Source organism: Bactrocera dorsalis, chromosome 2, assembly GCF_023373825.1.
Source record: "Bactrocera dorsalis isolate Fly_Bdor chromosome 2, ASM2337382v1, whole genome shotgun sequence".
Lineage (NCBI taxonomy): Eukaryota > Metazoa > Arthropoda > Insecta > Diptera > Tephritidae > Bactrocera > Bactrocera dorsalis.
Window position 1 is genome coordinate 54,264,238 of NC_064304.1, and position 24,345 is coordinate 54,288,582.

The 24,345-nt window shown below is 35.4% G+C and overlaps 1 long non-coding RNA gene across 1 annotated transcript in view; it reads right to left on the bottom strand.

Annotated features, from left to right (window-relative positions):
• The window catches only part of LOC125776385 (uncharacterized), a 114,112-nt gene extending 90,229 nt beyond the window's left edge, over positions 1-23,883 (bottom strand). Inside the window, exon 1 of the long non-coding RNA XR_007421655.1 lies at positions 23,719-23,883. This is a non-coding gene — a long non-coding RNA (uncharacterized LOC125776385). The remainder of the gene's footprint in view (positions 1-23,718) is intronic.
• Between the last annotated feature and the right edge of the window lie 462 nt (positions 23,884-24,345).

Genomic DNA, 24,345 nt, shown 5'->3' on the forward strand with positions numbered 1-24,345 from the left:
TATAGAGAAGCAGTGAAGGGTATAGAGGCTATTAGTTGCTTTCTAGAGCGCGCTTGGTGTTGAGCTCAGTGTTTACTTCAAAATGCCAAGTTGTTCAATAGCGATTTGTAAAAATATAAGTGAAATTATGGAACCCTATGGAATAAACGCTATTATGAAAATATATATTTTGTTTTTCATTTAATAAAATTAATAAAGTCCTCCTCACGTATGACGAAATCCACCCGAAAAACGACGATTGCTAATAACTTCGGTTACTATTGATAAATGTACGTGGTTCAATTTCATTTGAGTCATTGCGCGCTGTGAATAGTAGAGTGTGTGTAACTTTTTGAGAAGCATGCAAGCAATTACAATTGCTGGAACATGATAATCAATGGAAACGATGGACGATTCGATAGCCACTTTGCATGCCACTGAAGTTCGCACACTTTTCGCGATGGTCATTTCTACATATCAGCCTTCAAATTCGCGTCAATTTTGGAATACGAACAAAATTACAAAATTGCCGAAGACATTTTACATCGTATTCGATAAGAATTGGAAATAGGCAAATTTCGGTTCCAGTGGTTTGATATCAATTCCACCTGCCTTTTGTCAATTTATTTCAACGAAATGTGAACTCATCACGAATGTATATGCTAAATTTGCCAAATTATCGTAACTACGATTGCATGAGTGCATGCCAGTTATACGTGGCGTGTTCCCGAGTTGGAAAATTTGCCAAATTATCGTAACTACGATTGCATGAGTGCATGCCAGTTATACGTGGCGTGTTCCCGAGTTGGAAAACCATCTTCTCTGTACATTTACGCTCCGGAATAGAAACTAAAAAATGTCGTTTATCAAACTGCGTTACATTGAAAAAAATTTAGAAAAATCGAAAATAAAAGATTTTTAACACAACGTAAATTCAATTTTCTTTTCATTTCAAAACACATAATTTCACGCAGGACAACGTATGCGGGGTCAGCTAGTTTTCAATAATTTTTCTTTTAAATAGCCGGAATAAAAAAGCAAGCGACCGAAATTGAACGATTCAAATAATTTACAAATCAAAATATTGAAAAACAAAACAAAAAAGAATTGTATGAAAAGTCACTTTTTGGAAATTTCCAATTTTTCGACTTTTCCTTATGAAAAGTATATGGTTTTTTTATATCTAACCCTTTCCAGATCCGCAGCGAACAACTTCTGATTTCATGAAGATTGGTTCCGCCGTTCTCGAGCGTTAGCGTTACTAACAAACAAACAATAATTTTTACTTACATACGTATGTACATATGTATGTATGTATATACAAAATAAAACGTTTGTATGGGAAAAAGAAAAGGGCTGTTTTCTTACATAAGAACCTTCTGCTAATAATAACAAATACAGCAAAAAAAAACAGCCAAATCGGTTCAGCCATTCACAAGTGATGCCGTGACAACGAAAACGGTTTTATTTTTATATATAAGACTAGCTGACCCGGCGAACTTCGCCCCGCCCAATTTTTATTTGAAATAGTTAAAACGCTTTTTGAACTCTGTTCAAGGCCATTAGTATCACAAATAAGTGTCAATAAATGTATTCTCATGTAGCGCCATCTACTGCAATAGCACATATAGCTCTAAATTTAACTCCAAATGTACATTTAGCCATACAAAATTCTATACCTAAATGCAACTAAATGAAATTTTTTTTTGCATTTAGGAAATACATGCAGAAATCAACTCTGCGATTTCCTAAATTCCTCTGAAATCTCCCAAATTCGAGGAAAATTTACTGGAAAAGAGTGGCAGCATTGCTTTATTTATTTCACGGATTGTATGTGATTTTTTCTTAAATTTAGAATATTGGAAGTCATAGACTCGTATAACTTTACCACAAATAATATAAACTTCAAACAACGCATCTTCATTTAATGTTTTTAGCAAGTGGCAGCTTTTGTTATGACAGCCTAAATCCATGAAAATTTAGAAAGAAATGTAGCGCCATCTACTGTAACATACCGCACTTACTCAATACCGCTGTTAGCGCCACCAACTGGTGGATAGCTCTTTGCTAATAATAAACAAATAATTTGCAATAAATAAATAATGCGACTATAAGGAGAGTTATAAACTATCCTATCTTTCAAGTTGGACCAAACTGCACACAGTGTTAAAAATTTCATTAAAATCGGTTTAGTAGTTTAGGAGTCCATCGAAATCAAACAACGTGACACGTGATTTTTATATATTAAGATATAGATGTAGGATAGCTCACGTTGAGCCTCCAAATGACGAGTATAGCGTACGGCCAACCTGACCGATATAAAGGAAACGTAGCGGACTCGCTAAGTCCGGTCTGCTGTAACCAATGGCTGATGCACACCAATAGAATTGGATCAACTTCGCTGTTTCAATAGAATTCACTTTATTTTATCTCACTTTAGCCAACTTCACAAACTATCAATGCTTTCTTTAAATAACTGCTACTTTACAATATACTTGGATGCTTAATACACTTCACAATAGAAAATACTTATTAACAAAGCTTGTGCTTAAACTTTACAGGTCGCCGTCCGCTATGCAAGTGTCGTCCGTTATTAGTTTTTTTCCGTTCGCGTCCCCTTTTCGTTCAGTCAGTGTTGTCGCGTGTCAAAAATGTCCAGTCCGCACGGTTGCATTTCTTAGTCCTACAACCCGGCCATTCCTGACTACTTATTCGCCTCGAATAATGCTACCACCTTTTCATATAGTCCACAGCGGTCGATGTTGTTTTAGGTCCCTCATTATTTCCAACCCTTTCTACTTCATATCGACCGTGTTTTAATCGTTTAGTTACTTTGTAAGGTCCTAAGAATTTAGGTCGTAACTTCATTCCGTTACCAAATTGTGTTCGTTTGATTGCGACCAAATCATTAATGTTATATTCTATTGCCTTTTTACGTTTTCTATTAAATGACTTCATATTCTCTTCTTGAATTTTCTGTATGTTTTCTTTGGCTATTTCACGTAACTTATCACGTTCATCGTTTAACTCCATAATTGCTTCGTTTTCTAAAATTTCGTTTAAGTCAAGGTCTTCTTTTACCCGCATGTCACAACCTGTTAAAATCTTAAATGGGGCCTGTTTTGTACTTCGATTTGGGGAATTATTTATAAATCGCTGAACCTTCCCGATATACTTGTACCACTGTGAAGTATTCGGATGAGATAACTTAGCTAACATTGGTATTACTACCCTATGTATTCGTTCCACTTGTCCGTTTCCTCTGGGCACCCCCGTCGTAATGAGTAAATGCCGAATACTGTTATTATCGCAATAACTTTTAAACGCTTGTGAAGTGAACGCTGATCCCCTATCAGATATAATTCTACGCGGGTTGCCGAAAATGTCAGCTTGTTTCGAAAGCCTATCTAACGGGTGATTTTTTTGAGGTTAGGATTTTCATGCATTAGTATTTGACAGATCACGTGGGATTTCAGACATGGTGTCAAAGAGAAAGATGCTCAGTATGCTTTGACATTTCATCATGAATAGACTTACTAACGAGCAACGCTTGCAAATCATTGAATTTTATTACCAAAATCAGTGTTCGGTTCGAAATGTGAAAATCCGCTTTTTTATCGACAACTTTTGTTCAGCGATGAGGCTCATTTCTGGTTGAATGGCTACGTAAATAAGCAAAATTGCCGCATTTGGGGTGAAGAGCAACCAGAAGCCGTTCAAGAACTGCCCATGCATCCCGAAAAATGCACTGTTTGGTGTGGTTTGTACGCTGGTGGAATCATTGGACCGTATTTTTTCAAAGATGCTGTTGGACGCAACGTTACGGTGAATGGCGATCGCTATCGTTCGATGCTAACAAACTTTTTGTTGCCAAAAATGGAAGAACTGAACTTGGTTGACATGTGGTTTCAACAAGATGGCGCTACATGCCACACAGCTCGCGATTCTATGGCCATTTTGAGGGAAAACTTCGGACAACAATTCATCTCAAGAAATGGACCCGTAAGTTGGCCACCAAGATCATGCGATTTAACGCCTTTAGACTATTTTTTGTGGGGCTACGTCAAGTCTAAAGTCTACAGAAATAAGCCAGCAACTATTCCAGCTTTGGAAGACAACATTTCCGAAGAAATTCGGGCTATTCCGGCCGAAATGCTCGAAAAAGTTGCCCAAAATTGGACTTTCCGAATGGACCACCTAAGACGCAGCCGCGGTCAACATTTAAATGAAATTATCTTCAAAAAGTAAATGTCATGAACCAATCTAACGTTTCAAATAAAGAACCGATGAGATTTTGCAAATTTTATGCGTTTTTTTTTTTTTTAAAAAGTTATCAAGCTCTTAAAAAATCACCCTTTATAACCACCTCCGCGCTTGTATCTTTTGTTGGGTAGAGCCACACAAATTTTGTAAACGCGTCGATCACAACTAAAATATATTTGTACTGTTTCCCGGTCGTTGTCATCGGACCTACATGATCAATGTGAAATGTCCCTAAGGGATAATCTTCTTTCTCAATTGGCGACAATAATCCTTCCATTTTGCCACACTTTGTGTTCATTATTAAACATTCGACACAGCTGCTTACTATATTTCTGACCTTTCCCTCGAGCCCTGGAATGTAGTAGTATTTCCCTACACAATCGCATGTCTTTTTAATTGAAAAATGCCCTTGCTTATGTGCTAACAAAATGATCTCGTTCTCCATTTGTTTAGGTACCACAATTAGTTCCTTTGCCGGATCCTTGTACAATATGTCACGAGAGATAAAAAAGTCTTCGTAAGAACTGTTTTCCAATATTTTCCGAATTGCCCGCGCCCATTCATCCTTTTCCTGTGCCTCTTTTAATCTGTGCTGTAATGATTCATCTACTAACATACACGCTAACCTACTTAAAGCATCGACATGCTTCATTTTAGATCCTGACCTATGTTCTATAGTATAATTAAATTCTTGCAAAAACATTGCCCATCTAGCTACTCGTGGCGGAACGTCTTTCTTCCTTAATGTCATAGCAAATGCGTTGCAATCCGTTACAATTTTGAATTCCAAACCTAATAAATAAACTCTCCATTTCTTTAGTGCGTTGACGATGGCGAGTACTTCAAGTTCATAAGAATGGTAGTTCTCTTCCGCTGAACTTGTTTTCTGGCTCATGAATTGCACTGGATGATATGATTCATCCTCTGCCGTCTTTTGCAACATTACCGCCCCATACCCGTGCTTTGATGCATCTGTATGAACTTCCGTAATTGCATTTGGATTATATAATTCTAAAACTGGAGATCGTGATAGTGAGGACTTAAGTTGCTCGAAAGCAATCGCCTGCTCTTCCTCCCACTTGAAATGTTGATCTTTTCTCAAAAGATCTGATAATGGCTTAGCCACTAGCGCATAGTTTTGAATAAATCTCCGAAAGTATGATGTTAACCCTAAAAACTGTTGAATGGCTTTCTTGTCTCTAGGTGGCTTGAAAGCTTTAACCGCTCTGGTTTTCTCATCAGACGGACGAATTGTGCTATCTTCGATTACATACCCCAAAAAATTTACTTTACGCTTCAAAAAATTACACTTTTTCCACTTAATTTGTAGCCCAGCATCTGATGCTACTCTAAGAACTTTCTTTAGTTTTATTAACCCCTCTTCCTCGTCTGTGGATGGAATAATTAAATCATCCATATAAGTGACTACACTTCCCTCATCTTTTAGGTCTTTAAAAATCGAATGGATAAATCTACAGAATACCGCTGGTGAATTTGAGATACCAAACGGCACGAATTTAAATTCAAATTGGCCTTTCATTGTTACAAACGATGTATATTTTCTAGAACTTTCTTCGACAGGAACATGCAAAAATCCATTAGCCAAATCTAATGTGGTAAAAACTTTATGTCCCTGGAGCTTCTCGACTACCTCGTCAATTAATGTCATTGGAAAATTATCGCGCAGAATTTTCTCATTTAATTTGCGATAATCGCAACATAAACGTTTTGATTTATCTTTTTTAGACACAAGCACAATCGGCGACGCGTAATCGGATACGCTTGAAGTAATAATACCCTCATCTAGCCATTGCTTTACTTGAGCATCTACGATTATTTGGTCTTGAAATGATACACGCCTAGGTGGCTGATACACCGGTACATCGTCCTTTAAAACAATTTTCATTTCTACCGGGGAAAATTTGATTCTTTTTGGCTCATATTGAGCAATCAGCTTTTCCACTTCTAACATTTTTCCCTTATCGAGATGTGACAAATCATACGTTGATTCCGGCTCCTGCTCATCTATACAAATCATACTAAAAGCTGCTATTTCTGCCTCTTCTGCAATTTTACCATTATACTTTTTGTTGTCCTCCTGACAAATATCTGGTTTATCCTTCCTTAGAAACCTATCGCTCTCCTCGCTAACAATTAAATCGACTTGACCCAAAATTGAACGTCCTATTAATGCCGGATATTGAAGATCCCTATTGTTGACAATATGAAAAATGATATTTATCTCAATATCATCTACTTTAGCTCTGGTTTCGAAACTACCTAGCGTGACCACTTCTGAATTACCGATTCCGCCTAACACTCTTTTATCTTTGTTTGGCTTAACTTTAAGATTAAGTTTTTCGACTGTATCTACCCTTATCAAACACAAACGACTACCTGTATCAACTAACGAAGGAAAAATTACATTCCCTACTTTTACCATTTTAAACTTTAGACCAAAATCTGCCTCTGAAGGTTTGAACGCTACTTCGGTAATTGTATTTAAATTGTCTCTTCCCCCTTTCGTTTGAACTGTCGGACATTCGTTGCGTTTATGGCCGACTTTGTTGCACTTGTAACATCTAAATTGTTGACTTGTGCAATCCTTTGCTATATGCGAAGTTTCGCCACATTTGAAACATGCGCGGTTTAGAATTGTACGTTGAGTATTTTCCTTCCTATCTTCCTTAATACTAACTCTGTTTTCAACTTCCACCTTTAGTTTATATTTAATTTTCTCATAAATTTTTATTTGCTCTTTTAATTCCCTTATATTCCTTGCTTGGTATAAAACCGACTTGTTCAATTTTGAATCGGGAATCCCTAGTATAAAATATTCTATTACGCTGGCTTCCTCCAGTTTTGCCCGTTTCCCTATTTCCATTAAGGCATATAAAAATTCAATAAATGTCTCGTTATGTCTCTTTTGACGATTCCTTAAAAGCCTATGTGCCTCAGCTGATGAAAATGATGTTTCGAATTCGTCAATTAAAGCTTGTTTCAAAGATATCCAATCACGGATACCGGTTTGACTTCGAATAAATGCCCTAGCAGCTCCTCTGAGAAGCTGTTTTGCGTAAATAAATTTATGAATTTCCGACCAGCCTACTATATGTGTGTTTTCTTCAAAAGATTCTGCCCATTGATTTACTTCCTGCCCGTCTGTACCGTTAAATGACGCTAAACTTTCTTCAATTTCCCTAAATGTAAAATGAGGAACCGTGGCTGGCACCGGACCTTTACCCAACACACTTTCACAAAGCGGTTCCACTGATTCGACCTCACTCTCGCTTTCGTCGTCATCGTTTAGAAGACCGTAGTGTGTCAGAAGTCTGTCTCGTAATTCCTTCTTGCGTCCATTTGTCGGTAGCCCTGCTTCTTTTAACCTTTCTTTTAACATTGTCACTGTCATGTTTAATATGGTCTGAGCCTCCATTTTGAGTACTCCTTTACAATATTCAATACAACAATACAATGATATAAGTATTATGACCTTATGTTACAATGTTAATTTAATAAAAATTAATTTAAATTTATAATATAGAAATAAATTATAAGCAATTTAAAAAACTTAATAATATGAACGTAACCTGTAATCCTCGATGTACGCTGCCGTTGCCAATACACTTTTCACCGCTTCACGCCGACTCTGCTGCTGCAACCCGTTCGTTGCCAACTTGATCGTAACGCGTAACGCTCGCTGTCTGTTACGCCTATGCACCTGTGTTGCCGTATCCACTGCTTCTGTTGCGCTATTGCGGCGCAACCGTTTTGATGAATGTTTCGCTTGACAACCAGAACTGTCCCCGATTAATGTGTTGCCGATTCTGCTGCGCTGTTGCGGCGCAACCGTTTTCACACACTGCTCGTTTCCACACACTGCTCGTTTGAAAACACGGGCCAACCGCAACTTATGCGTTGCCGATTCTGTTGCGCTGTTACGGCGCAACCGTTTTCACACACTCGTTCGAAACCGCGAGCCAACTGCAACCTATGCGTTGCCGATTCTGCTGCGTTGTTGCGGCGCAACCGTTTTCACACTGCTCGTTCGAAACCACGAGCCAACTGCAACCTATGCGTTGCCGATTCTGCTGCGCTGTTGCGGCGCAACCGTTTTCACACTGCTCGTTCGAAACCACGAGCCAACCGCAACCTGTTTGTTGCCGACTTGTTGCTGACGCTCAACCTCGCTGATTGTTACACTTGTGTACGTGTGTTGCCGTCGATCTTGTACTCTTCGCTGTTTCTGATGCGCTATTGCGGCGCAACCGTTTCGCTGTATGCTTGTTTGCCGACGCAAACCAACTCCAACTTGATTGTTGTACACGTACCGTAACGTCGCTGCTTGCTATGCTTCTAGAAAACTCTTGCACTCTTCGCTGATTCTGATGCGCTGTTGCGGCGCAACCGTTCGCTGTATGCTTATTTGTCGACGCAAACCAACTCCAACTTGATTGTTGAACATGTACCGTAACGTCGCTGCTTGCTATGCTTCTAGAAGACTCAAGTGTATCAAAGCTGTACTTCACCTGTATTTTATGCACCTCCAAAAACTTGCTGCTTGCTATGCTTCTATAAAACGCTTGACTCTTCGCTGCTTCTGGTGCGCTATTGCGGCGCAACCGTTTCGCTATTTGTTTGTTTGCCGACGCAAACCAACTCCGACTTGATTGTTGTATGTATATGTATGTACCGTAACGTGATATGCTTCTAGAACTGTACTCTTGCACTATAACTATACCTCACCTGTATTTATAACTGCTTCCACACTAGAACTGTATTTATAACTGCTTCCGACGCTCACGTTTGACTCGCTGCTCTACCGAGTCTCGATCTAATGCTAGATGCTGCTGCCTCCGAGTTGCTCTGCAGTGCACAATACCGCCAAATAAAATTAAGCTGTGCTGAGCCGAAACAATAGCCAAATGCAAGAATATGCCCTCAATTCGTCGGTTGAGCCCCCAATTTGTAGGATAGCTCACGTTGAGCCTCCAAATGACGAGTATAGCGTACGGCCAACCTGACCGATATAAAGGAAACGTAGCGGACTCGCTAAGTCCGGTCTGCTGTAACCAATGGCTGATGCACACCAATAGAATTGGATCAACTTCGCTGTTTCAATAGAATTCACTTTATTTTATCTCACTTTAGCCAACTTCACAAACTATCAATGCTTTCTTTAAATAACTGCTACTTTACAATATACTTGGATGCTTAATACACTTCACAATAGAAAATACTTATTAACAAAGCTCGCGTCCCCTTTTCGTTCAGTCAGTGTTGTCGCGTGTCAAAAATGTCCAGTCCGCACGGTTGCATTTCTTAGTCCTACATAGATTATGTTTTTGACTATGTTATAGAAAATTTAATATTTGTTATCGACATATTTATTTTCATTCAAGTGTAAAAACATCTCTGAATAATAAAATGTAATGGATTTTGGACTGTGTTACAGAATAGCAAAATAGTCTCAAGTCGCAAAAATTGTCTCTAACTTAGGATCTTAAATTTAGAGACTTGAGACTGTATCACAGTACACAATCGCACGATAAGTTTGGTTACTATAAAAGCTTACGGCCTCTGATTAGTCCCAAGTATCTTGTCTTCTCTAATATCGTTAGCCTGGTACCATTTATTAATGGCGGCATAACTTCTGTAATTCTGTGTTTCCTTGTGAACAATACTAGCTTCGTCTTGCTAGCTTTTATATTTAGTCCGCACGATACGGCCCATTGATTTTTTGTATATGTATAGTGTTGATATTCTTTTCACTGAAACTTCTTTCCAGTGACATTATGGCGTCATCACAAAGTACCGTTGGAAAAGGAAACATGAAATTAGGTCACAGCACAAGTTATTGTACCAATGTGAATGTTTATACGTACATATGCTATACATATGTGCAGTTTAGATATCTTTTTGGCGATACGACGTCATCAAATAGTACCGCTTGTGAAAGGGAATATATGAAATGAGGTCACAGTACAAGTTAAAATACCGAAATAAGTACAGTATATGGTAAAATGTTTAGGTACACAACAACAACATACGTAGGTTATACAAAGTTTATGTACACACATAGCAGTTAGAAGTTGATGTACACATTATTTTATATTAAATCGTGTAAAAATACAAACCTTATTGTATTAATTCTGTCGGTTCTTTGATGGTGAAATTAATAACGATGCATTTTTTCATACAGTGCTTACGATAGTCCTTTAATTATCTTTTAATAATTTTTCCATATATACATATATATGTATGTATGTCCAGAAATGCAAACAAATATCCAAAAGATGAACGAAAATTGAGGCAGATTTGTTTTAATCGAATAAAATCCGAGACAATTATTCTTAGACATCGTACCGGCTGTGGAGGGATTTTACTTTATTTTCTTTAACAGTGTTATTTGTATATTTGTTGCATTTGTTTCAATATTATCCATTACTTTCCAGTCTTTCTTGGGCATCTTTTTCTTGCAAATCACGTTAATATTCAGTAGATACTAACTTGTAACAAAGTAAACATAGGGGGGCTTCTATCTAATACCTTGTTATTTTCATCTTAACAAATTCGGTAAACTAAACGTACATAAAAGTTAGGTATGTATTCGATCTAATTGAAAAAATAATGGAAATAAATTACATATGTACATATATAAGTATTGAAAAACGGCTGCAGCTGCTTGTCGAAACATGAAAATAAGTGTTGCCCAATAATTATAGAATACAAGACTTCGACAATGATTCATCGTTACTTTTCTCATGGGAGCGCAATGAAAATGAACACTCACCATCGCTTGTTCGGTCCGCTTTCACTGACTGTAACGTGGATGTCCGCGAAAATTTGATTTTCCCGTTGACTCGAGGCAGCTAATTACTTTCTTACAATACTGGGTTGCCAGTCTCTATATTTTGTATGAATTAAAAAATAAACTTGAAAATATTTGAAACATTCGTAAACTTACTCAGACCTTCGAATACAATCATTTATACCTATAACTATTGGATAGTTGGATTTTAGTTTTGACCTTACATTATGAAAAATTGTAATGAAATGCTAGATGTGTGCAAAATTATGTACATAAGTATGTATACACAATCGCAACATTGTTCAAAATGAACAACAAATTTCTATGATGCCACTACGGGCATAACTTTCGACAAATTTCGTTTGGTACGACCGATAATTACGGAACGTCGGTCGCTAATTGCAGCATTAAGCTGTGACAATTGTTACCAGCTGTAAACTGGTTTTGAACCGAAACGCCTCTTTTTACAGGCTTTAAACCGAACCACAAACAAAACCGCTTTTAATTTATTTGCGGAAATCGAGTCGAAATCCATTCAGATAAAATGGTTCGGTTCAAAATGAAAATGAACAATAAAATTTTTAAGTTAAATAGTACACGACGTGCTTAAAAATACCACCCTTATAATAAAATGTTATAAATTTGCTTGGTTTTTTAAAAGGAAATTGATGCAATTCACAGGAAAATTTAAACCGTAGTAAAGAAACATAGAACATATACATTGTTGAATCTGTTTCGATTTGAAAACTTGTATAAGGGAATATGGATGCATGATTCAATTCATACAATATGTTTAATCGTTTACTTGATTTAAATATTTTTGCTTAAATCGTCTAATAACGATTGTCAGCTCATTGAAAAAAACTTGTGAAATTCTTAATCCAGCATATGACATCGCGCTTAAATTTCATATTTTTTACTTGGTATTCTAGTAGAATTAAAGTTGAACTAAGCTGGATGGCGAAGCCGCAAGTTCCTGAGAGTTTTAGATAACGCTTATTTAAACCCCAGGTATCCGATTTTATTATCAGACTCAAAAAGGGCATTAGATTAATAATTTGAAGTGTGAATCTAAAATAAAATGTTAAGAAACTTCGTTGGAGTCTCCAAAAACTAATTTAACCACCGATGATGAACTAGAATCAATACTTGAACAAATGAATAAAAAAGAAACTTTACCAATATGGGAAAACAATCGTAAACATGATTGTTTCGACCATATTATGCCGATATAGAGCGTGAGTGGCGCGTTTTTACCTATCAGCGTTAGCCTCGACGCTTCCCTAAATAAAGCGGCAACTTTACGTCAATTTTTCACTTAAATTATCAAATTCCAAGTAGAGGCACTTTTTTATTTTTGTTCAGAACTGTTTGGCATTTCATCATAGAAAGACTTGCGCCAGAACAACGTTTACAAATACAAAAATTCAAGTTCTGTAAACAATCTCAACATAATCGGCCTACCGAGCGTACTATTCGCAACAGAGTGAATATACCACATCCAGCACGCAGGCAGTAAAGGAAATAACAAGTTCTTTCGAATGATAATAAATATTCCCGCAATATATTTTTTAAACAAAGTTTCTGTGTTTTTTTTTTTTAAGAAATAGGGAACTTCGAATTAGACCACCCTTTACAAGAATTAAACATACCGCGAGAATAAATTTTTTCAAAAATTAAAATTTATTGTCCTAGCTGCTCCCGCAACTCACTTGCCGGCTGAAGGATCATTTTCAACTTTAAAATTTATTTAATCAGACTTAGGAGAAGCTATTAGATATACATATATGTATATTTTATTAGATAAACTTCTTTTAATAATCTTACATTTGGGTCCTCCACGTCAAGTGGACCCTGAAAATTTCGCTAAATCACCGATTTTAAGAATTAACACGTCATTATGTGAGGGATCAGACGCATACTTCGTGATATAAATATTTCGCCCAATTTCACGCTTTTGTTAATGTTATTGGAGGTTGAGTTTTAGAATACTATAAAGTTGTAAAATTATTTTCTCATAAAATGCTGCAGATCAATCGATGAAAATTTGTGTAATGAAAGAAAAAAATTTGTGCTTCTTCTTCTTCACTGGCGTAGACACCGCTTACGCGATTATAGCGGAGTTAACAACAGCGCGCCAATTGGATATTCCATGCGAACCCAGGTCCTTCTCCACTTGGTCCTTCCAATGGAGTGGGGTCTTCCTCTTCCTCTGCTTCCCCCGGCGGGTACTGCGTCGAATACTTTCAGAGCTGGAGAGTTTTCGTCTATCCGGACAACATGACCTGGCCAGCGTAGCCGCTAAATTCTTCGATTGTGTCCTTTACAGTAAGCAACTATAGATCCCGGTGGAGAACATCGTTGCTCACATAGAAAGGAGCACCTACTGTGATGCACAGACTCTTATTTTAAAAAGTTGAATTCCTTTTAAGCTTGAATTCGCTGCATTATCCTAGATTTGAATGTCATACGTCCAGAACAGCCTAAGTATGACCATATAAATTAGGAACTTATTCTTCAGACTGGGCCTGGGATTTTGGCCAGGAGTCAGTATAGCTATGCCAACTTTAATCTTAGCTAAGTTTTTTTTACGTAATATTATCAAGTGCGCCTCTTATAAATTGTAATTACGAAATATTTTGTGCATGTGTTTTTGATAACAACTAAACCTTTTAGAGGCAATTTTTATGCTCGTACTACTTGTACGGACTTTTCGGTACTAATGACAATATTCCATTTGGTTTTTTAGAGCATTCAATTGCATCTGTTGTGTGGAGCAGTATTAAGGTTGCCAATTGATGCTAGCAGAGCAGTGTCATCGCCATAGGTTGCCGTCATTGTGGAGTCAAAGTTGATCTGTCGAAGGTCTGCTGTATAAAGAATATAGTCCACTGCCTTGGGGCACGCCAACACGAGTAGGTCTCAAACCCGATTCAGCATCAATGGATCTGACATAGAACGTCCGATTATGCAAGTATGACTCAAGCAGCAAATAACATGGCATTGGTAGTTTTTCCTTTAAATTGAATAATATGCTAGATGCAGAAAATTCCATTTGACCAGTAACACCCAAAAATTGCTGACTGCCGCATTGCTGGATCCATCGCTAAACTCGTTAGGAGTAAACGTGTTTTGGAGTTGTGTGGCAAACACCTCGGCATTGGTCCTGCTACAATGCTTTCTGCTTTTAAAAATTGGTTGGCATCTTTTGCAAAATTTGCAGACAACATGCTTGAGCTCGTTTGTGGCACGATTGAGAAGTACTTTGTCATTAGGTTTTCTACTGACTTGCCAAGCATCCCTTAGACGTATCATCTCTCTCTGTTTCGTCATTATCTCAATGGACCAGAGATGTACATATGTCAATCTTGTGGACGCTCTGTATGGTTCTATCTTTTGGGATACTTATATGGACAGCATTGTGTATGCTGCGTAATCGATATCTTCCTCAGAAGAAATGGAGATGTTGGAGTCGACATTTTCTTCTAGCCATTTGCGATAATTGCATTAATTAATTGATGTCATGAGTTGATTTCATTTGTGTAAATTGGATAGTCATCTGCATTACCATTTACTGAATAAGCCCTTCCACTTCCTTCAGTATTGATTCCTTATTAACGACTGACGAGGATATGGGTTGGGAAGGGTTACATGTCGGTACCTGAGGGCCGTTCTCCAACAATTTGGAAGAATAATTTGACTGGGTGAAGTAGACCGAGTATCGTATTGATTACTGGACTTGTAGTTTCTTTCTTGTAATTTAAAAAATCGATGGGTTGTTTGCTTGTATACTTTTCATTCTTTATAGAATGCAGTGTACTCTCTCCACAGTGCGCACAGCACGCTGCTGTTTCTTTCGATTTAGTGCAATCAGTGTTAGATGATTTTGTTCACATTTAACACACCTAAAAGGTTTTTTTGCAGAATCTTTATACATATACTGTTTATGAATTTGATCTCAAATACAAAGTCTTTTATTTTCGTTCAAAAATTCTTTTAAATTTATCTATAGACGAAAACCAAGGCGAAACTTTAGCAAAGGTAAGTTTTCTGATTTCTCTTTTATTTTTATAATTAAAACTTTTATTATTGTAGATTAACAAGACTTGTAAATGTGTACATTAATGTTTTGTCCGAAGTTCGCACCGTTGCCTGGGACAATAATCCATGCTAAATTTTGTGAAGATGTTTGTTAGACAAGAACTTGATTTTGATAGGTGATCGGTTGCCGATTAATTTGTTAAGCATTCTATAAATTGCAATTGTGTTTTGCATGCTTTGTTTACTAAATGCTTCTATTATTGGTGTCGCTAAACAAAACTTTTACAGGACCTTACGGAGGGCGATGAAGAATCAAACAGGAAGGAACGTAAAAATTCTGCTAACAGAAACGCCCATGAAATGCAATTGAAATAAAAAACAATTGTATTTGGAACGTGTGCTTAAGCATTATATGGATATTATCGGTAAGTAATTTCCGATAAAAAATTAAACAAAAAGACTAGGCAGCTATCTATAAATAATTTTTGAATAGTTTATATTAACAACCTGTATTTAAAAATTTATTATTCCTCACACCCTATATATAGAGTATATAAATATATATACATATGTTTTTAATAATGTACGCTTACAGTTTTGTGCGCAGAGGTAACAAACTGTTAACTAAAACAATAACTCTTAGGGTAACTGATATTGCTGATATTAATAACGCATAGGTAACCCATTAGCAAACGATTTTTTACATATAAAACTGTAAACAGATTCGGTAACCAATATATGCTATACTGCTAATCAAAACCAAACAAAGAGAAAAATAGAAGAGTTAGCATAGAAGGAGACACCATAATTGTAATTTCCAAGGGCCAATAGGTTACTTTTTTCCCCCACTTACTGAACCAAAGTAACACATTACATAGGTATGTATGTATATATTTGTGTATAATACTGGATACATCACAATCACAATCTATTTTAATGATTCACTTAATTGACAATTATGTTGCTGATGGCCAAAATATTTTCCCGCAACATTATTCTATTTATATCACGATAATTTTTAACCAAAACCCAATAAATTAAGTTTATTTCACCAATTAACAAAAGTGTTTTCTTGTTCTTTTTTTACAATTTACAAATTGTTCTGTGCTTCTTATTCTCAACTCAAAAAAATTACGGCACAACGCAGTGGTTAGCGTAATCTTGTACATTGTGACAAGAAAAAAGCACCCAGAAATTGTAATTTAATTCCAAGAGTAAATGATATTTCAAAAAAAAAATGAATTTTGCTAAGTTGGTAGGAGAGTCCTTAATTACTATGCCAAATATGAACACGACAACACAACCAATTTGTTTATAGCAGCTGCTTAAGTCGATACACTTCATTAGTGCGTGACGATTTTTGCTATGAATGAAAATATCGAACTAAGAGTTAGTCTGAAATATACATAAATAGAAATCGTTGAAGACATTTCTTGTTCTGGACTACCTACGACCTCTTCAACTGATGAAAATATTAAAAAAGTGAGGACATGAAAACATTTTATCGAATGTTCGCACATTCTTCGTTTCCCTTTAGTACATATTTAAAGCATTGAGTTTGGTGGTTAAAGTGAAAGGAGTGAAATTTTGTCCAATTCTCTCTTGCAAAGCGTTTACAACTTTATTAATTATAGAATTGATTTCAAAAATGCTATTTTTTTCTTTCTCGATTGATGGCAAGTACACTAAAACGCTGTGATACTAACATTTTTCACGCACTCGCTCAAAAAAAAAATTGTTAAAAAAAATCGCCGATTCAGGAGGAAACCAGGAATCAGTGCATTTTTCACGAAAATCAGGAATCAGTGCCGAAGGTAAAAATCCCCTGACTAATCAGGGAAAATGGTAACCCTACGTTGAGTAAATTGGTAAAAGCTGATTGATTAGTCAAAAATTTCTAAATAACTACTTGTTTTAGGTTTTTCTACAAATTAGCTTGGTCCGTTCCAATGATTTTGGTGGATATTTTGCGTATGCTCGATTCTTCCCGATTAAGCTGTATTTTTTCCGAAAAGAGTACAATTGTGGCCAAATTTAAAGCCACAAACGTTGTGAATACCTTCGATCAACGACCCGTTTTCAGTCGATCGAAAATAAAATTCGCTGAAGGATCTGAAAGCCATTCCAAAAAAATTATTCTGAAAAGTGTTTCGAGGACTGTTAGAGATTAATTTGAAGGTGGTCAAATAAATACTGATAAAAAATTAAAAAATATTATCGTTTTATTTACAATTTTCGGGTACTTTTTCGTCGCAATGTATTCTATCTTTCTTGATGTTGTCCAACATAATGCTTTACTTTTCTTCGATTTGCCTCAAAAATATTTTATGCTAAATTTGCCACTCGAATTCATATATCGAACTTACGCAAAATCTGAAGTAGAAGGAATCCAAAATTATATATGCAGTTATACATATTAAGGAAATTTGCCATATTATTATTGTGTATTATTTAAACTTAAATACAATTTGTATAATACATTGATGGGTCGTCGTACTTCTATTGAAAAGTACGAATTAGTGATTATACATTATAAAAATGAAAAATAGCAGAAGAACATCGCTGAATTTGTGAACTTAGTAATTCCCCTGTTCAGTAAAAAAGTTGAAAAATAAGATCCAGCAATAAGTACGCCACAGTTGACAAAAGAGGTTAAAACAGTGCTTGGAATTTCATTTTGAAATTTCACAATTTATAGTTACTCCTTCTTTTATAATATGCACTTTTACTACATTACACTTCACTACATTGTTTCTACATATTTATTTTATATTAATTATTTGGATATTTGCTTAAAATAAGCATTTTATTTTTTACACAAATTTCATTACATGCACATAAGTGTTCCGTGTTGTCAAATAATAAGATTATACCCCAAATACATAAATCATTACTCCTTTTTTTATAAATGATTTTTGATCGGCTAGGGTTATTTTTTTTAAGCGCGGCCTAAGCCCGCCAAAGCAAAAAGGAGTTTTACTCGAAAAAAATTTGACGCACCCCGGTGTTGGATTGGAAAGGGTTATTTTTGTTGAAGCCCGCCAAATAATAATGTTTACTCGGGTTGGTGTTGAATCGGCCAGGGTTATTAGTTTGAAGCGCGACCGAAGGTCGACAACCCAAAAAGGAGTTTTATTCGAGCAAAACTTGACAAATCCCGCTGTTGGATCGGCCAGGGTAAACTTTTTTTCTGATGTGAGGCCGAAGGCCGCCAAAGCAAAAAGGAGTTCAATGTGAAAGAAATGAGCGCACCCAGGTGTTGGTCAGACCAGGATTATTTTTTTGAAGCGCGACCGAAGGCTGCCAATGAATAAAGAAGTTCAACGCGAAAGAACGCAGCACGCCGAGGTGTTGGTCCGACTAGCGTGATTTTTTTGAAGCACGGTCGAAGGCCTCCAATCTAGAGAGGAAATCTATGCGAAAAACGGCACGCTTCCGATTACTTTGGCGGAGGGGTAAAAAAAAAACCGAATTTCCGTATAAATGGGGTATGTGCGAATAGGGGAGCTTCTGCGCTCTAAAAAAATGACCCTGGCCGAGCGAATACCTGGGGTGACTGAAGTACTTTCGAGTAGTACTCCTTTCTGCGTTGGAGGCCTTCGGCCGCACTTTAAAAAAATAATGCTGGTCGAGCGAATACCCGGGGTGACTGAAGTATTTTCGCATAGTACTCCTTTCTGCGTTGGCGGCCTTCGGCCGCGCTCTAAAAAAATAGTCTTAGTCGAGCGAAACCCGGGGTGACTGAAGTACTTTCGCATAGTACTGCTTTCTGCGTTAAAAAAAAATATATATATATTGAGTTTTCGTTATAAAGAGGATATATTTTTTGGTTATTTTGCACTCATATTGAAACAAGATTTGATTTTTCGTTATAAAATAATTAAATTTTGGTTGTTTTATGTGTCAGCGATTTGCATTTATTTTTGATAATACGTTGTTTTGTATATTAGGTGAAAATATATATAACATTATTATATAATATTAGGGGCCATCCATAAAATACGTCACACGAATTTAGGGACTTTTTAACCCCTCCCCCCTCCTTGTCACAAGTTGTCACATTTTGCACTAGCCCTCCCCCATTCGTGACGTCACACATTTTCCAATTTTATGGATTTATCAAAAAATAAAAAAACAGGTTATTCTATTTATTCTTTGATAGAATCAGCATTTAGTTAAATGTTAAAGTACAGACACAACGACACAACGAATGGCTAGTCAAGCAATAATAGATACTTAATTATGCTAATTAAAATACTTAATCATTTATTACTGGTAAATCAGGTACTTCATTTCTTCTGAAGTTGGATGTCAGGAACATCTTTCGTATCAATATCGTCTTCTTGTTTTTTATGTGACTATTTGTGTTGATTGGTGGCTTTATATGAAGAAAAATATAGGCCACATATGCTACACGATCTTTTAAATAAGTATGACTCGACACTAAGGCAATATCTATGATATGGAACTTGTTTCAGATGGGATGATGCTTGGAGATTTAATAATATCTGTAGTAATAATGGAGCAAACTTAGCGTCGTTGTCATCACTCCCTGTGACTCCAATGTTAATACCAAAGCTTCGTTACAACTTAAATATTAAAAAACAAAGATTGTGTTTATAAATGTTTAACATTTTTTGTTTACCTATAAATTTCACGTTTGTACATCACAAATTTTTAAATGTGACCCCCCCTGCCCCTTGTCACACAATGTCACTTCTGAATGATACCCTCCCCCCCCTTCAAGGTGTGACGTAATTTATGGATGGCCCCTTACTTATTTGTTTATTAAATTAAATAAAGAGCATATCCATATGCATGGATAGAGGAATTTTTAGGAAAAAAGGAATTTCATCGAATTTCCTTATTATCACATGGCAGCGCTCCATTTCGTCGTAATTTTTAGCACATACATGATGATGTTCACTACGAGTGTAAAATGTAATTTTTAAAACAAAGATTTCTTAGGCAAAAAACTGCTAAAAGTGGAAAATGTGGATTTATTTAAAAGTTTATAGTTTACTTTAAATAATTTGAAGTGAAAAATGTGAGTAAAGTGTGTTTAATGTGGTAAAGTAAATCTCGTAAACTAACGTTTGCGGTACCTATAACCCTATATATTTTGTAATCAGGAAGACTTCCTCTTTGCTACTGTACCTTCAAATCGTGGCGCCAAAGAAATCGGAATTGCACCCGAAAGGGTAAAATTTAGAATAGCATCCCCGGATTTCGGGGATGGGAAATGTGACGTTCTCCAGATCACGAAAATATGTATATGTATATAGTTGCCGCTGACTTATATTTTAAAGATATTTGCAATTAAAATTGAAACATTGATAATTTGTATATTGTGGATAACTTTTTCACTTATATTATGCACTTTTCACTTACTAACACTTCACTATAACGTTTCTGTATAATCATTTTTTTAATATATGTTGTAAATAAAGCTTTATTTTAATTATTTTATTTTAGTTACAATTCTCTGCATTTGCACAATAAGAAAAGGGTTGCGCCGCGCATTCCATCATTCCATTGATATATGTGTAATTATGGCAACACTTAATATCTGTAAACACGGAATACTTTTGTTATTGTGCATGGAATGAAAATTGTGTAAAATATAAAATGCTTATTTTAAACAAATAACTAAATAATTACTAAAAAATAAATATGTAGAAACAATGTAATGAAGTATAAGTGCATAAAAAAGGCATAATATGAATTAAATAATTACTAGCAATCGAGAAATTGCAAGATAAAATTTGCAAAATTTTCAACTTTAAAAGCAAATATCTCGAAAACTATAACTTTGCGGCGGCAACAATTATATATTTTCTTAATCTGGAGCATCAGCTCTATCCAACCATACCACTTTTAACCTTGAAATCGTGGGATCGTATACTAAAGCCGACCCAAAAATAAATATGTAGAAACAATGTAATGAAGTATAAGTGCATAAAAAAGGCATAATATGAATTAAATAATTACTAGCAATCGAGAAATTGCAAGATAAAATTTGCAAACTTTTCAACTTTAAATGCAAATATCTCGGAAACTATAAGTTTGCGGCGGCAACAATTCTATATTTTCTTAATCTGGAGCATCAGCCCTATCCAACCATACCACTTTTAACCCTGAAATCGTGGGATCGTATACTAAAGTTTCCCCAAAATATAAGTGTAAAATTCTTTATAAATCGGAGAAACACGCGTTTGAAATACATATATGATTTTTTTAACTTTTAATGCAAATATCACGAAAACGGCACGATTCCGATTACTTTGGCGGAGGAGTAAAAAAACCGAATTTCCGTATAAATGGGGCATGTACGGATAGGGGGGCTTCTCCAGAGGAGGAATATCTAAAAATTATGTAAAAATAGCTAATATTTTTAAAAATATTCACGTTTAAAAATTCAAAAATTGCCCTAAGAGTTTTTCACTCACTATATTTAAATATACACTCTTAATATTGAAATGAGTTCACTTTTCATTTTTATTTTGTAATTTTTCAGCCAAATTTAGTAATTTAAAATCACTTATCAAATTTATGGCTGAAAAGATTAGAGTGTTTATATTTACGAGGAAAACCAGCGTTGCCACACCTTAAAAACCAAAAGTGAAGAATTTTTTAGCGTTTCACAGCGTTTTCTCTGTTTGTACTTTCGAGTGATTCTTTTTTCTTTATTAACTATAAAAACTATAATGAAGATTTTTCAAGCTAAAATTGAATATGTGAACACTTTTGCATATACAAACATATTATACATATGTACATACATATATGAATATATGAATATATGAATAATATGTGATTTATATTTAATAAACACAAGGGGTATTCTCTTGCTCTTGCAAAACCCGGTGCACGGTGCAAGCATTGCAGATTTACAACGGCACAACAACAAACACACGCAGAAAAATATTTGCAAGGGCTGTGAAATATGTCAGACCAAAGCCCATGTATATTAGCGTGTAATGTCACGCAAAAATAAAATTGCAACCCTGTTGTAGTTGCCATTTTACATAAAGACATATTACGTCGTTAAATTGTTGAGAAAGGTAAATTTTAATTAGATTTTATAATTTCTATTTAAATTATAAAGTTTTGTTACAGTTTTTTTTGTTAAAAATGTATGCAGAAGGTGCGCCAATTTACAATAGCCATGCACAATAGTCATTTACAATAAATTGATTGAATCAGTCGCTCATATATCACTAGATTCTGCAATGGGTGCTCTCGTGCCCTTGTGTATTTCGGTGTAGTATTTTTGCAATCTGCAATCTTGCAAGAGCAAGAGAATACCCCTAATTATTTTCTTGATCTATCCGTACATACCCACTTTAACCCCGAGGTAAAGGTTCAGGAGAGCGGCTTTTCCGAAAACGTGCACCAATTTTCACGGGAAATGTCTTAAAATTCGTGTTTTTAATTCCAATTTACGAATATATATGGCGCGTTATCTATTTTTCTGTTTTTTTGCAATAAAAACAATAAAAAATATTTCGATTTTGCACAATATTCACGCTATAAATGGCATCACTGTTCGAAATTCAATTGAGAACTAGTGATACAAGAAGTGATCGGGTTCGAAATATCGATACTCTCGATATTCGAGACTAAACAAGAATTGATAAAAATGAGAGATATATAATAGAAAAATATTATTAATTGGAAAAATAAAAATAAATTAAAATATCGATATTCTCAATATTCGAGTTTGAAAGAAAATTGGTAAAAATTAGAAATACACAATAGAAAAATAATAATAATTGGGAAAATATAAATAAATTAAAATATCGATACTCTCAAAATTTGAGGCTGATCGAGAATTGGTAAAAATGAGAAATACATAATAGGAAAATTTATAGCCTCAAATATTGAGAATATCGATAATTCGAAAACGATCATGAATCGATAGTGGCCATTCGAATTTACAACAGCTGTGCCATAATTTCGAACATACCTTGCCATTTTCGTTGAAGTGTAGTGATTGTAAAGTTTTTCATATTTTTATAAAAATAACAAAAAAAACCTATTTATCTTATTGATTAACGAAAGAACATCAATAATTACGTGAATATAACTTATAGAAAGTATAATTCCAACATCCAAAGACGTGTAAAGTGCAAAAGTGAATTTTTGATTTCGGGAAATACGATGTTTTTTGATAAAAACAAAGAAAATACTGATTTTAAAGGCACGCGCCTATTCGTAAATTAGAACTAAAAACGAATAATTTAAGACCTTTCCCGTGAAAATTGGTGTACGTTTTCGGAAAAGCCGCTCTCCTGAACCTTTACCAACCCCGAAATCGGGTGATGCCATTCTAAATCTTAGTTAAAATTCTTGTTTTTAACGCAATGAGCTCTATTTATTGTTAAAGTAAATTTAAGACAAAACTGTTAAGATATTTTGCAACAAAATTAGACCATCTTTTCAAAAAAATCGCTTTATTTTACTAGTTAAATTTTTGAACTTAAATTGCATTTATTCAAAAACATAAGTCAGCGCGAATTAAGTCAATATTTTCTAAATGTGAATCTGTGCATGCACATTTTAGCCCGAAAGTGGGGTATGCCATTCTCTTTTTGGTACTATGAAGAACTTATTGAACTCACCAGCATGCTACGTTCCCTGCTAAACACTTGCACATTTTCGATTACAATAATTCAAGTACGAACAAACTTAAGCCCAAACGAACTTTAAGTTTAATCAATCAGGATATGACAAGACAACACACCAAACTAAGCATTTGGTAATAAACACAAGCAACCCCTTTGTGATGCCATTTTCAGAATCTTTGATAACTGATGACAAAATCGTTTCTCTGGTAATCCGATTATTAAGAGGTGTGATAATTTTAATCGTATCAATTATGTCTTATTTACATACTCATACAACTTTCATCGGCTTGCTAAGCAATTCATAAATAGACTTCGAACCAAAGTAAACATCTGCTATGTAAGATGACCGCTTTGCCTTTCATGCTTGGATCGGCTTTAGTATACCGTCCCAGGATTTCGGGAATAAAAAGGGTATGGCACAATTCCGATTTATTTGGCGCCGCGATTTGAAGGTACCGTTGGAAAGAGGAAGTCCTCCTGACTAAAAAATATATAGGGTTAGCACTAAGCAAACGCGTAGTTTACGAGATATTCGACCTTAAAGTTCAAAAATTCGCAAAATTCGAACATTTCGAAAAGCTTTTTCACCACGATAAACACACTTTATTTACATTTTTTCTT